Here is a 14302-nt window from a genome sequence, read left to right on the forward strand (position 1 = left end):
TGTTTGGGTCACCATGTTTTCTGAGCACACTTTCCAATGACACCTGGCCCAGTTTGACCTGTGCATAGAGGAAGAGTCAGTGAAACAGTCTTCAGACGGTCTGTGTCCACACTCCCCTCCTTATAGCACCAGCCAGTCTTTTGTTTTGGTGTTGGTCCTGGTATCTGGGGTAACAGACTCTGTTCTTCGTTGTTTTTGGATTACAGTAAGCTCCCTTTGATGGGAGCGGGTCAAGGTTTCATCCATGGTAGCCGTGACCCTTTAAAAAAATCTGTTTATTCAAATGTGCCTAAAGGAATTGTTTGCTAAATTAAAGACAGAAATACCTCTGGCTGTTAGATAAGCATGATTAGAGGCCCTTTGGAATCCAGAGGAATCTCGGAAAGACTTAAATTGTCTCTTTTCAGCTGCCATAAGGTACCAGGGTAGGAAATTATTTTGCCCTTCTGTTTATACATTTATTTAACAATTATTGAATACCTACTGTATGTTAGACAACCGACCACAGAGTATCTTTTTTTTTTTCTTTTTAAAAATATGTTTGTTTAGGGGCGCCTGGGTGGCTCAGTTGGTTAAAGCATCCAACTTCGGCTCAGGTCATGATCTCACGGTCCGTGAGTTCGAGCCCCGCGTCAGGCTCTGTGCTGTCAGTTCAGAGCCTGGAGCCTGCTTCAGATTCTGGGTCTCCCTCTCTCTCTGTCCCTCTCCTACTCATGCTCTGTCTCTATCAAAAAATAAATAAACGTTAAAAAAATTTTTTTTTGTTTATTTTTGGGGCACCTGGGTGGCTCAGTCAGTTAAGTGTCTGCTTCGGCTCAGGTCACGATCTCATGGTTTGTGAGTTTGAGCCCCACATCGGGCTCTCTGCTGTGCACACAGAGCCCACTTTAGATCCTCTGTCCCCTTCTCTCTCTACCCCTTCCCTGCTTATGCACACGTGCTCTCTCTATCTCTCTCTCTCTCTCTCAAAAAAAAATTATTTTTGACAGAGAAAGAGAGTGAGGGAGCGCATGAGCACAAGCAGGGGAGGGACAGGGAGAGGGAGACAGGATTCAAAGTAGGCTCTGTGCTGACTGGAGAGAGCCCATGGGGCTCGAACTCATGGACCATGAGATCATGACCTGAGCTGAAGTCAGATGCTTAACCTACTGAGCCACCCATGTGCCCTGACCACAGATTATCTTGATAGAGAAACAAAAAATTCTGGAGAGATGAAGTTATTTCCAGGTGTGTAGCTAGAAATTTTCCTGGATTACTTGGTGAAGTTGTTTGGAACCACTAGGTGGTGATATTACATTATGGAAACGATATTCTCCCAAGACTGGAGGCCTCTGGTTCTTTCTGAAGCCAGGGTCTACACAGTCAAAGACATTTCCTTGTGAGTAAATGGAGAAAAAAACCCACATTTACCAATGAAATATATGATCCAATTTAAATGCCCTCACAAATGAATTTGTCTTTGAACAATTTAGAATGTCATTGTTAGAACTATTTCAAGTGTGTGACAAATTCTGGAACATGCCCAGAGGCCTAGGATTTGGGGGAAATGGGGGAGCTATTGAGGATCCTGACGGTTCTCAGTTGGGCAAAGACTCAGGGAGGCAGCATTTGATAAGTAGAAATACCACAAATTATCTGAGGCTCTTCTAAAATTTTCTTGACCAGAGTTTGCCTTCAGAGAAGGTGAAACCAATAAATTCAGTTTTGTTTGTTTGTTTGTTTTTGAGCCTATATTACTTCTAAGGATGGCCCTGTTTTGGAAGGATCTCCAAAAATAATTAAAACTCTCCCTTGGCCTCGGGATCAAACCCAACCCCTTTTGCTGGTCTTACAAACCTTACAAGGTAGGCTTATGGCCCGGGTGCGCCCTGCTTGTCTCCTCAGGCCCAGTTCCCTCCTTCTCCCCCCGAAGCTCTATGATTTTTTCCTTTTGGTTGTAGTGAGTCTTGTCTTCTCTTGCCTTCAGGCTTTAAAAAAATTTGCTTTTTTCTGTACTTTTCCTTCAACCTGGACAATTCTTCTCTTCTCTGCCTAGTTTCTACTCATCCTTTAGATCTCAGCTTGCATGTTATTATTTTGGGAAGCTTTTTCTGACCGCTGTCGGGGTGACGTTCTCCTCTTTCATTTTCCCTCTCCCGGCCTCTGTGGAGTTCGTGGCTTGTCTCTTGCCACCGTCCACAGCCAGACTATGAGTTCTGCGAGTCGTATCTGTCTTCACTGTATAGCATCAGTACCTAGATGAGTGCCTGGCACATCATAACTGCTCAGTAATGTATGCTGAATGGGCGAATGAATAAGAAGCAGATATGACATCTCTCCTTTTCTTTGGGGTACATGTAATGTAGCAGTGTGAGCTGAGTGGTACAGAGTGTGAAGAAAGAGGGGCCCTTTGGATGCTCCTATCTGAAGCTATTAGGTTTTGGCAGGTGGAGATGTTTGTGGAGGTGGCCTTTTGGTGGAGGGAAGCGATGCAGGTGAAAGAAGTTTGGGACATAAGCAAGTACTGCCATATTCCCATCTGGAAAGGGTGGAAGGTGGGGTCAGAGACAGCTTGTGTCCCCATTGTTCAGGGCCTTGGATGGCGGGCTGGAGGCAGTGGGTTCTATTTGATAGCCAATGGGGAGCCATCGATGGCTTTTGACCAAGGGAGAGATAGGACTAAGGAAGTGCTTTAGAAATTGTTAATCTGATGGCAGGAAAACATGAATTGGAGGGAGACCAGCAAGCCCAGAAAGATCAGTTAGGAGGCTGTCATAGGAGTCAAGATGGGAGGTGATCAGGGCCTGGATTATGTGGGTGGCAACAGAATGGAGACAGAGGGGCATGGTGCAAAGGAAAAATTAACAAGAACCTGGAAACTGGAAAGAAAGAGTAAGGGGAGAGGCAGGAGCCAAAGAGTTTTCAGCCCGATTCAGTGAGATGCTGTCATGATCGGAAACTGGGAGGCCAGAAGGAGAAACCAGTTGAAGGAGAGAGGAAGAGATTCCTCCCTCAAGCCTTTACAGTGGAGTTATGGTTTTGTGTGGTTTCTCACTTATGGAAGTTCAATCAATGTACAGAGCCAAAGAATGAAGCACAAGTGGGCAGGAGTGACAGGGGAGTACAATGCAGCTGGTGGGGGCTGTTCCAGCTCTGTCACTCCATGAAAATACAGCTCAGAGGGAGTGCAAGATGGGAGAAGCAAATTTGCTGTTCCCCTTTTAATTTACAATGCCATGGGTATTTTCTGGGTGACTAAGGGCTTATTTGAAGGTAATTTGGCTATTCACAATTTATGCCTTGTATGCTGATTTTAGATCTGAATTTCCTGGCAAGACTTGACTTTTTCAAATGTGTGCCAGATGCTAAGGTGGGAAGTAGGCAGCTACTAAGAAGACACACCTCTGTCACTGCATTAGAGGTGCTCACAGTCTAGTTTGGTAGAAAGATATGGAAGCAGACAGTTAGGGCTGGTCTAGGTGAGCAACCAGGGAGAGAGCCAGTGCAGAGAGAAAGATTGTTGGTAAGTGTGTCAAAGCAGAGGTGGCCCTGAGCCTGGGGTTGGAGAGAGATCTGGGCCTTCATCAGAACAACACAGAGCAGCAGCCAGAGTGGAGATCTTGGAGGGACAGGGTATTGGGGCAGGAAGGGGACAGAAGGGCATGGCTGGGGAACATACCTTACGAGAAGACAGGAAGAGCCACAAAACAGAGGAATTATCAGAGAAACAAGAGGAAAACTATGGCAAGGTGGATGAGGGCTGAGAATGGGCACCTGATTTTCATAATTAGGAAGTCAGTGGTGACCTCTGAGTTAACAGTTTCAGTAGAGCAGTGGGGACAGTCAAAGGGGCCCAGGAGTGATTGGTGAGGGTCTGGAAGCAACGGGAATACACGCCACCTCTCTCAGTTACAGCTCCAGTCAAACCAACCTAGATGTATTCCCTAGCTCCCAGTGAAATTTCCCTGGAGGACCTTTGGGAGCTCTGGATGCCATGACCCCTGTCCCTATATTTCTTCCCCTGACAGTACGCTGATCCAGAGGTAGGCTTTGTCCTCCATAAGCTTCATAGTCCGGCTTGAGTGCAGGTGAGCCAAGCCACATCTCTCAGCTGTGCCTGCTGTACTTTATACTAAACACATCTAAATTATCCTCTTCCATACGTAGGATCCACACTCCCACAGGACTGCCAGCGCTAACTTGCTAATTGCTTTCCTGGAGTTTGCTTCTTGCAATTACTTTGTCAGAATCTAGACAAGGCAACATATAACAATTTATTCCAGGATGATGTTTTTAAGTCAATGGTTCCTTATCCTAGTTATATTGTTCTTTTCTTTTTTTATTTTATTAAAAAAATTTTTTTTAAATGTTTATTATTTTTTGAGAGAGAGAGCGAGCACAAGTTGGGGAAGGGGCAGAGAGAGAGGGAGATACAGAATCTGAAGCAGGCTCCAGGCTCCGAGCTGTCAGCACAGGGCCCAATGCGGGGCTCAAACTCGTGAACCATGAGATCACGACCTGAGCCGAAGTCAGATGCTTAACCGACTGAGCCACCTTGTTGTTCTATTAGAGAGATTAAAATAGTAAGAAACGTATATACCCACGTATATACGTATATACCACGTATATACCCACGTAGTTTACCGTGTCTAGTCCTAGAGGACTAGTTACCGCTAGTCCTTTGTGTGGATCAAGACTTCGAGAGTATCATTTTCCTGCTGCCCAGAGATTTGAACATGTCTTGTGGTGCAGGTGGTGTCCACGATGAATTCATTCAGCTTTTGGAAGTCCAAAAAGATCTCTATTTTCACCTTCCTTTTGGGAAGGTATTTTTGCTGGATAAAGAATTTTAGGTTGGCAATTTTTTTTTTTTCTTCGATGAAGATGTTTCACTGTCTTATGGTACATATTTCTGATGAGAAGGCTAATGTCATCTTTGTTCTTCTGTATGGAATCCGTTTTTTTTCTGGCTGCTTTTAAGATGTTTACTTTATTTCTGGTTTTAGGCAATTTGGCCATGATGCGCGTTGGTACAGGTTTCTTCATATTTCTTTCACTTGGGATTCATTGAGCTTCGTGGATTTGTGGGTTTATAGTTTTCATCAACATTGGGAGAATTTCACCCATGATTTCCTCAAATATATTTCTGGATCCTACCTCCTTCAGGGATCCAACTATGTATGTAGTCGTCCTGCTCACTGATGCTCTTTTTGTTTATTTTTTGGAGGGGTCCTTTTTCTCTGTATGTTTTATTTTGAATGGTTTCTATCTTCAGGTTCACTAATCTTTCTTCTTCTTACAGTGTCTAATCTGCTGTTAACCCCATCCTGTGTATTTTTGCATCTCAGACATTATATTTTTCACCTTTAGATGTTCAGTTTGGTGTTTTTTATTTTTTCCACATATCAACATGCTTTTAAAGTGCTCCTTGAACATAAGAATACAGCTGTAATAACCATTATAATGTGCTTGTCTACATCTGTGTCATTCCTGGATTGGTTTCTGTTGCTTGATTTTTCTCCTTATTATGGATCACATTTTCCTGCTTCTTTGCACTCCTTGTAACTTTTTATTGGATGCCAGACATTGTGAATTTTACCTTGTTGATTGTTGTGTATTTTTTGCATTCCTCTAAATATTCTTGAGCTTGTTAAGTTGCTCAAGCTTTCAATCCTTTGGGGTCTGACTTTTGGATAGGACCAGAGTGTCATTTAGTCCAGGGCTGATCACTCCCCACAACTAAGGCAAACCCTTCTGAGTCCCTACCCCTTACCCCAGTGCCCCCAGGAATTAGGAGGTCTTCCCTACCAGTCTGGCTGATGAGAATAAGAACTATTCCTGGCCCTGTATAAGATTCAAAACTGTTTCCTCTAATCTTTTGAGTGGTTCTTTCCCTTGGGGTACTTTACCCTTTTCCCTTAGCTTTGGGTACTTTCCTCATACCTGTGAGCTTATAGGCGCTTATACGAAGGTTTGGAGAGAGATGCTGTACAGATCCCTAGGGGTCTCTCCTGTGCAGCTCTTCCCTCTCTGACACTCTGTCCGATGAACTCTAGCTGCCCTGGCCTCCTGAATTCTTCAACTCATGGATATGGAATCGGCCTATATTCCCTGTCCCTTTTAGAAAATCTTTCTGGGCAATAAGCTGGGGCAATCGTAGGGCTCATCTTGTTGGTTTTCTGTTTCTCAGAGATCACTGTCTTGTTGCTTGAGGTCTAATATCTTTTTTATTTTATTTTATTTTTTATTTTGCACAGAGGGAGAAAGTGTGAGTGGGGAGAGGGACAGAGGGAGAGAGAGAATTTTTAAAAAATGTTTATTTATTTATTTGGGGCGGGGTAGGGAGAGGCAGAGAGACAGGGAGACAGAATCACAAGCTGGCCCTGCGCTGACAATGTAGAGCTGGATGCGGGGCTCGATCTCACAAATCATGAGATCATGACCTGAACTGAAATGAAGAGTGGGACACTCAACCGACTGAGCCACCCAGGATCCCCACTAATATGTTGAACATCATTGTTACATATTTTTTTTGTCCAGCCTTTTATTTGTTTCAGTCCCAAGATGTCCTCCAATCCCTCCACCTTCGCTGGAGGCAGAAGCTTATATTATTTAAGTGCAGAAGACTTTTTGAGGGCTTCTGGAACCCTTGACTGTGCCATGCCAAGTTGCTCACTGTCAGGCTAGGAAAAGGGCTTCCAACATAACTATAAGGACACTGAGCCATTCTAGGAGAGACTGGGGACTCTGCTTTTCCCCTCTGGCTTTTGTCAAGTCTCTGGCTTTTGGACTTAGTCTGCTGTTTCACAATCCTCTGGTGGTGAGGGCTTTGGTCTCTTGTATTTTCAAAGCTCGTTCGGAGGTTCTAGCAGGGGAGCACTCATATACCCTTGACCAAATAACAGTCCTCCTCTATTGGGGAAGGTCATCCACTTTGACCAAGCCTGCAACTTTGGGAGGAATGCACATGGCACATGGAGCAGTTAGGGAGGAGGAGGATACTCACCTAGCCAGACAAACTGAATCAATGCTGGTCATCAGTGGGGTGACAGATGCCACAGCCAGATTGCTTTCATATCCTGGTCTCTTCTACTTTGGAACAACACCTCTTGGCTCACTTGGAATCTTGTGTTTTTTACTTGGTTCCCAGTTAGACCCTGTTTGTGTATTTAGATCACCAAAGGCTTCTCCATCCGAGGCAAGTTTAAGTTTCTTGGTGGTACTTCCAGCCACCAGCATCTGCTCCTGTAGAGAACCACTAACCCAAAGATACTGGGTTCTACCTTGAAGAAGAATTACAGACATACTTTAAAAAAGCAAATCCTGTATTTCAAGGGTGAATAAAATACCAGTTTACAAAGAATTCCAGCTGGTTAAATTTATGACAAGAAAAAAACCTGACCCAAGAATATTCTCTGGCTTCGAGCCCAGGGTATTTTTCCTTTTAGAGTGAACTTGGTACGTTTTCATTCATGTGGAGCTGTTGCCTCCCGGCATTTTATTCTGGGATGGAAGGTCAACAATGACTGCCTTGTTGCTAAATCCAATGGACACTTCTCAGTTATTAACCTACTTGACTTCTCAGCAGTATTTGCAATTGTTCACAAGTATTTCCTTCTTAATATGCTCCCTGGCTTTCCTTCTCTCTCTCTTGCCTTTCTTCCTCTGCCTGTCTTTTCAGTTGCTACTCTCCTTGGTTCTTTCCTGAGCCTTCCTCTCACATTTAACATGCTCCTTGGGATCTCTTATCCATGTCCATGGCTTTACTGGGAATTTCTACGTCTGTATTTCTGGCCTAAATATTTTTCCTGAGCTTATTGTCCGGTATCTTCAGCTGTTCACTTGACATCTCCGCTTGGATAGCACATGGGTTACTCAGTCTCAGTTCGGCCCTTCCTCTCATGTTCTCCATCTCTGTAAAGGGCCCTTATTCTTCTTTTTAAAGTTTATTTATTTATTTATTTTTAGTAATCTCCACACCCAACATGGGGCCTGAACTCACGAGTTCAAGATCAAGAGTCGCATGCTCTACTGACTGAGCCAGCCAGGCGCCCCTGTAAAGGGCACGTCTAAACATCAAATTGCCTATGTCAGGATTCTTTTTTTGCATTTTATCTTCCAATCAATCACCAAGTCCTATTGATTCTACTTGTTTCCATCCCTTCTAGCCACTATCATCTTCTGTCTGGGCTCCTAGAAAATACTTCACCTAACACTACTTTCTGTTCCCAACCCTCGTGCCAGTCCTCTCCCCCATCCATTTTTTTTTCCAACTCTGGCCAGAGTGATCTTTTTAAAATAAGAACTAAAGTCTTTTTTTTTTTAATTTTGCTTAAAATCTTTTGATGACTGGCCTGTGCTCTTAGGACAAAGCCCCAGCTCCATTTTTTTCTTTTTTTTCTTTTTTTTGGTTAACATATACAAAGATTCTTTATTGTGAATCCCATATAGTGAATTGATTCTCGCAGGATGTGTCCATTGATTTTTTCCTAACTCTTATATCCATAGTCAACCTACAGTTTCAATTAAATGGTGTTTTGACAAATAGAGTTACATCCTAATCTGCATAATCAACAAACCAAATAAAGCCCTTATTTGTGGGGCACCTGGGTGGCTCAGTGGGTTAAGCATCCAACTTTGGCTCAGGTCATGATCTCATGGTTTGTGAGTTCAAGCCCTGCATTGGGCTCTGCACTGCCAGTGCTTGGGATTCTCTGTCTCTCTATCTTTTTCTGCTCCTCCCCCACTCACTCTCTCTCTTAAAATAAACTTAAAAGAATTAAAAAAAAATAAAAAAAAATTGAAATACAAATCAGAACCACACTGAGATACCACCTCACACGAGTCAGAGTGGCTAAAATGAACAAATCAGGAAACTATAGATGCTGGCGAGGATGTGGAGAAATGGGAACCCTCTTGCACTGTTGGTGGGAATGCAAATTGGTGCAGCCGCTCTGGAAAGCAGTGTGGAGGTTCCTCATAAAATTAAAAATAGAATTACCCTACGACCCAGCAATAGCACTGCTAGGAATTTATCCAAAGCATACAGGAGTGTTGATTTATAGGGGCACATGTACCCCAATGTTTATAGCAGCGCTATCAACAATAGCCAAATTATGGAAAGAGCCTAAATGTCCATCAACTGATGAATGGATAAAGAAGATGTGGTTTGTATATACAAGGAATACTACTCGAAGATGAAAAAGAATGAAATCTTGCCATTTGTAACAATGTGGATGGAACTGGAGCTGATTATACTGAGTGAAATAAGTCAGTCAGAGAAAGACAGACATCATATGTTTTCACTCATGTGGAATTTGAGAAACTTAGCAGAAGACCACGGGGGAAGGGAAGGAAAAAAAATACTTACAAACAGAGAGGGAGGCAATCCATAAGAGACTCTTAAATACTCAAAACAAACTGAGGGTTGATGGTGGTGCGGGGTGCGGGGGAGAGGGGAAAATGGGTGATGGGCATTGAGGAGGGCACTTGTTGGGATGAGCACTGGGTGCTGTATGCAATTGATGAATCATGGGAATCTATCCCTGAAACCAAGAGTACACTGTATACATTGTATGTTAGCTAACTTGACAATAAATTATGTATTTAAAAATTGGGGCACCTAGGTGGCTCAGCTGAGTGTCCAACTTCCGCTCAAGTCATGATCTCGCGGTTTGTGAGTTTGAGCCCCGTGTAGGGCTCTGTGCTGACAGCACAGAGTCCGCTTCGGATTCTGTGTCTCCCTCTCTCTCTCTGCTCCTACTCTGATCACACTCTGTGTGTCTCTCTCAAAAATAAATAAACATTAAAAAAAATTTTTTTTTAAAAATTAAAAATTAAAAAAAACCCTTATTTGTAACACTTGTTAATCTCTTTAGTGCAAATACTCCCACCGTGTTTGGGTTCAAGGTACCAGTGTGATGTCACTGCACATAGAGTTGGGGAGAGTTGCACAGTAGCATATAGATAACAATAAAATATGGTAAAATAACTAGGAATGAGTTTTGAGAATTTTCTTTAATGTTTATTTTTGAGAGAAAGAGAGCACGAGTGGAGGAAGGGTTCCGAAGAGGGCTCTGTGCTGACAGCATTGAACCTGTGCGGGGCCTGAACTCATGAGCTGTGAGATCATGATCTCAGCTGAAATCAAGAGTCGGATGCCTAACCGACTGAGCCACCCAGGTGCCCGTACATAATGTAATTTTAGTAATGGCTCTGTTTAACAATCAGCTTGCAAAATCCTGAAAATTGAATCTTCCCTCACAGGCCTGTATGAATTGGCTCCAGCACGTCATTGGATTCACATTATAAATATGCATTTCCTAATATGGGTTGAAGTTTAAAAGAAAAAGATGAAAACTGTCTAGAGACCTATAATTTTTTCAGGCTGGGTTTAACCCAGTCTTCACAATCTCCAGGGATGAGGCTGCCTGCTCTTACGCGGAACAAACCCATTTCCTTTCTACAGGAATACAAATGCTAAAACTTTCAGGAGGTACATTTTTGATAGTTCCTCTGGGTGGTGTCTATGTAGAGTTTCTGCTCACCCAGCACTCTTTCTGCTTTTCTTGGGGTGGGGGATCAGGCTCTGATTTTCATCTGGGGAACCACCTATGAAGATCCTTTTTAATAACACGCGAAGCCCTGTGTGTTTACCTTCTTGCATATTACTCCTAGGCCCGCACTCCGACGTTCTCCTCCACGCTTCCCATCCTTGTGCTCCTCAAAGAACGACGATTTGCTCTCCTTTTCAGGCCTTTGCTTGTTTTGTTCCTTCTGCCTGTAACCCTACCTTCACTTCCTTTGCTTGGCTAAATCATCCTTCAGATCGCTTTCTTTGAAGAGTCCTCTCTGACTTCCTTTACCATCTCAGTCCGCCCAGCTCCCCAGACCGAATGAGCCGTTAGTCTGTTTGCCACAGGTTGACAGGACGGTTCCTCTATTGTCACACCCATCCAACCTCCCACTAGATCATATGCTCCACCTCGTTCACTTCTAGAACCCCAGCGCTCAGTGTAAGGCTCAGCATGAAGTAGTGCTTAGCTACTGAATTGAATTTTTAAATTATTTTTTAAGTTTAATTAGTTAATATATTTTTAAACGTCTTTCTTTCTTTCTTTCTTTCTTTCTTTCTTTCTTTCTTTCTTTCTTTCTTTCTTTCTTTCTTTCTTTCTTTCTTTCTTTCTTTCTTTCTTTCTTTCTTTCTAGCTTCGAGAAAAGGTGTAAGTGAGCAAGGGGGAGAGAGAGAGAGAGAAGTGGGACTTGTGTTCACCCAAAGCGGGGCTCGAGCTCACCCGATGTGGGACTCAAACTCATGAACAGTGAGATCATGACTTGAGCTGAAGTCGGATGCTTAATGCCTGAGCCATCCAGGTGCCTGGTTGAACTGAATTTTAATGTGTCAGTAGCCATAGGAGTCTTGGCCCCCTTGTTTGTAACCTAGCCTTTCTGAGCAGGACGACTGGTATGAAAGATGACATTCTATAGTGATTCGTTGGCTGGATTCAGATTTCTCCACTGTTTATTTACTGCTTTGGCAACCTGATACAGTTAACAACGCTGAACCTTAGTTGCCTCACCAGTAGAAATGCTTGGACTTCCTGGAGGCGGATGATATTTTTCTGTCTCTGGTTACCAGTATTTTATGCATTAGTCAATTACACTGCCTCTCTGGTGCAATGATTATTCATGTTTCTTGGTACATTTATATATTTTTCTTACTGATTTGTAAGACTTCTTGATTCATATATACATATTTGCCATATATTTTATAAATATTTTAAGTTCATTAAAAAAAATTTTTAATGTTTATTTATTTTTGAGACAGAGACAGAGCATGAACAGGGGAGGGGCAGAGAGAGAGGGAGACACAGAATCTGAAACAGGCTCCAGGCTCTGAGCTGTCAGCACAGAGCCTGAGGCGGGGCTTGAACCCACGGACCGTGAGATCATGACCTGAGCCGAAGTCGGACGCTTAACCGACCAAGCCACCCAGGCGCCCCTAAATTCATTTTTTAACTAAAAAATTTTAAATTGTTTATGGCCACAGACAAGCTTCTAATTTTTTCCAACCATTTTAAAGTGTAAAATCCATTCTTAGTCCACTTATAGGCATAGTTTGCCAACCTCTGAACTAACATGCTCATTAAATTTGAACGATCTTTGCATTCCTAGAATAAATACCATTTGATCATGAATATACTGGCAGCTTTGATTTGCTAATATTTTAGTTAGGAATTTTGTGTCTATATTCATAAATCAGATTGGTCTAGTAGAGATTTCAAACTAGTTATAGGACAGAGACATATTGTATTTGGCCTACAAAATATTTTACAATTTTTCTTTTTAAAAAATATTTATTTATTTTGAAAAAGAATGAGAAAGTGCACACGCACCCATGAGGCAGGGTAAGAGGCAGAGAGAGAGAGGGAGGGAGAGAGAGAATCCCAAGTAGGCTCCTCCCTGTCAGTTCAGAGCCCAATGCGGGACTCAAGCTCACAAACTGTGAGATCATCACCTGAGTTGAAATCAAGAGTAGGTCAATTAACCTACTGAGCCACCCAGGCACCCCATATTTTACAGTTTTTTGAATGAATTGCCCATGTTAAAAAATTGGTAGATACTAAATTAAAAATTTGAGATTTCTCGCTTTTCTTTAAAAAACAGAATGTGGCAAAACTGGGAGAATATGGGCTCAGTTTTGTCACATTTTTAATAGAGCGCCTCTATGTATGTTTTGTATTTCACCAATTTCTACTCTTATTTTATTTTATTTTTTAAAACATTTTTATTTATTTTTGAGACAGAGTGAGACAGAGCATGAACGGGGGAGGGGCAGAGAGAGAGGGAGACACAGAATCAGAAGCAGGCTCCAGGCTCTGAGCCATCAGCCCAGAGCCCGATGCGGGGCTCGAACGCACAGACCGCGAGATCGTCACCTGAGCTGAAGTCGGACGCTTAACCGACTGAGTCACCCAGGCGCCCCTCTACTCTTATTTTTAAAAAATATTTTATTTTTCAGTAATCTCTACACTCAATGTGGGGCTCGAACTCACAACCCTGAGATCAAGAATCGCACGCTCCACCAACTGAATCAGCCAGGTGCCCCTACTCTTTTCTCTTTGACCTTTGGTCTGTAGTTTTCTGTTGCTAAATTTAGCTGGTTTTTGTCTTTGTCTAACTTTGTAGCTGGCACTGACAAATCTTCCAGTTTTTTTTCTAGTTCTGAAACAGGTTAAATTACATAGGTACTGTTTTTCAAAGGTCTTATAGAATTGACCTCTAAAACTCTCTGGGTCTTCTATAATTTTTTCAGGTAGAGTTTTGATTTCCTTTTGTATTTTATATATGGTTAGTTATCTACTAAAAATTTCAAATTCTTATATCAATTTCAGTAATTAACAATTTCTAGAAAATCACCCATTTCCCCCCTAGATTTTCAAATTATGGAATGAGGTTGCATTGGTTTTCTCTTATAATTTAAAGAATTACCTTGATCCTTTATCTTGTATCATGGCTGTCTCTCTCTTTCCTACACTTGTTGATTTGTAGTTTTTTCCTGTTTTGCCTGAGTTCTAATTTATTGGTCTTTTCAAAGAATCAGGCTCTGGTTCCCTTGTTGAATTCTATTTTTTTAAAAAATAAATTTCAACTTTAACTTAATTGCTCCTTTAAAAATTTTCCATCTGAGGGGTTCCTAGGTGGCTTAGTTGGTTCAGTAGGTTCAGTGTCTGATTATTGATTTCAGCTCAGGTCATGATCTCACAGTTTGTGGGTTTGAGCCCTGAGTAGGGCTCTGTGTTGAGAGTGCGGATCCTGCTTGGGATTCTCTCTCTCCCTCTCCCTTCCCCTCCCCCACTGTCACACATACTCTTTCTCTCTCTCTCTTTCTCAAAATAAATAAACATTAAATTTTTTTCACCCAAATTAGTTTCTTCCTCTTTTAACTTTTTGAAATGAATCTTCAGTTAAAAAAAAAAGAAATCTTTCTTGCTTGGGGCGCCTGGGTGGCTCATTCAGTTGAGCGTTGACTTAAGCTCAAGTCATGATCTCAGTGTTCATGGGTTTAAGCCCTGTGTCGGGCTCTGTGCTGACAGCTCAGAATCTGGGGCCTGCGTTGGATTCTGTGTCTTCCTCTCTTTCTACCCCTCCCTCACTCATGCTCCTTCTCTCTCTCTCAAAAAGAAACATTAAAACAATTTTTTTTTTAATTTAAAAAATCTTTCTTGTTTTCTAAATAAAATCATTGAACTTTTTATTCTTTTCTATTGACCTGCTTGTCTTCTGTCTGGTACTACTTTATTATAATTTCATTTAACATCTG

At 42.2% G+C, this 14302-nt stretch overlaps 1 protein-coding gene across 2 annotated transcripts in view; it reads left to right on the forward strand.

Annotated features, from left to right (window-relative positions):
* Window positions 1-14302, forward strand: part of RGS3 (regulator of G protein signaling 3) — a 140149-nt gene that overhangs the window by 367 nt on the left and 125480 nt on the right. The window lies entirely within an intron of this gene.

The sequence above is a fragment of the Felis catus genome, chromosome D4 (assembly GCF_018350175.1).
Source record: "Felis catus isolate Fca126 chromosome D4, F.catus_Fca126_mat1.0, whole genome shotgun sequence".
In the NCBI taxonomy this organism is placed as follows: Eukaryota; Metazoa; Chordata; class Mammalia; order Carnivora; family Felidae; genus Felis; species Felis catus.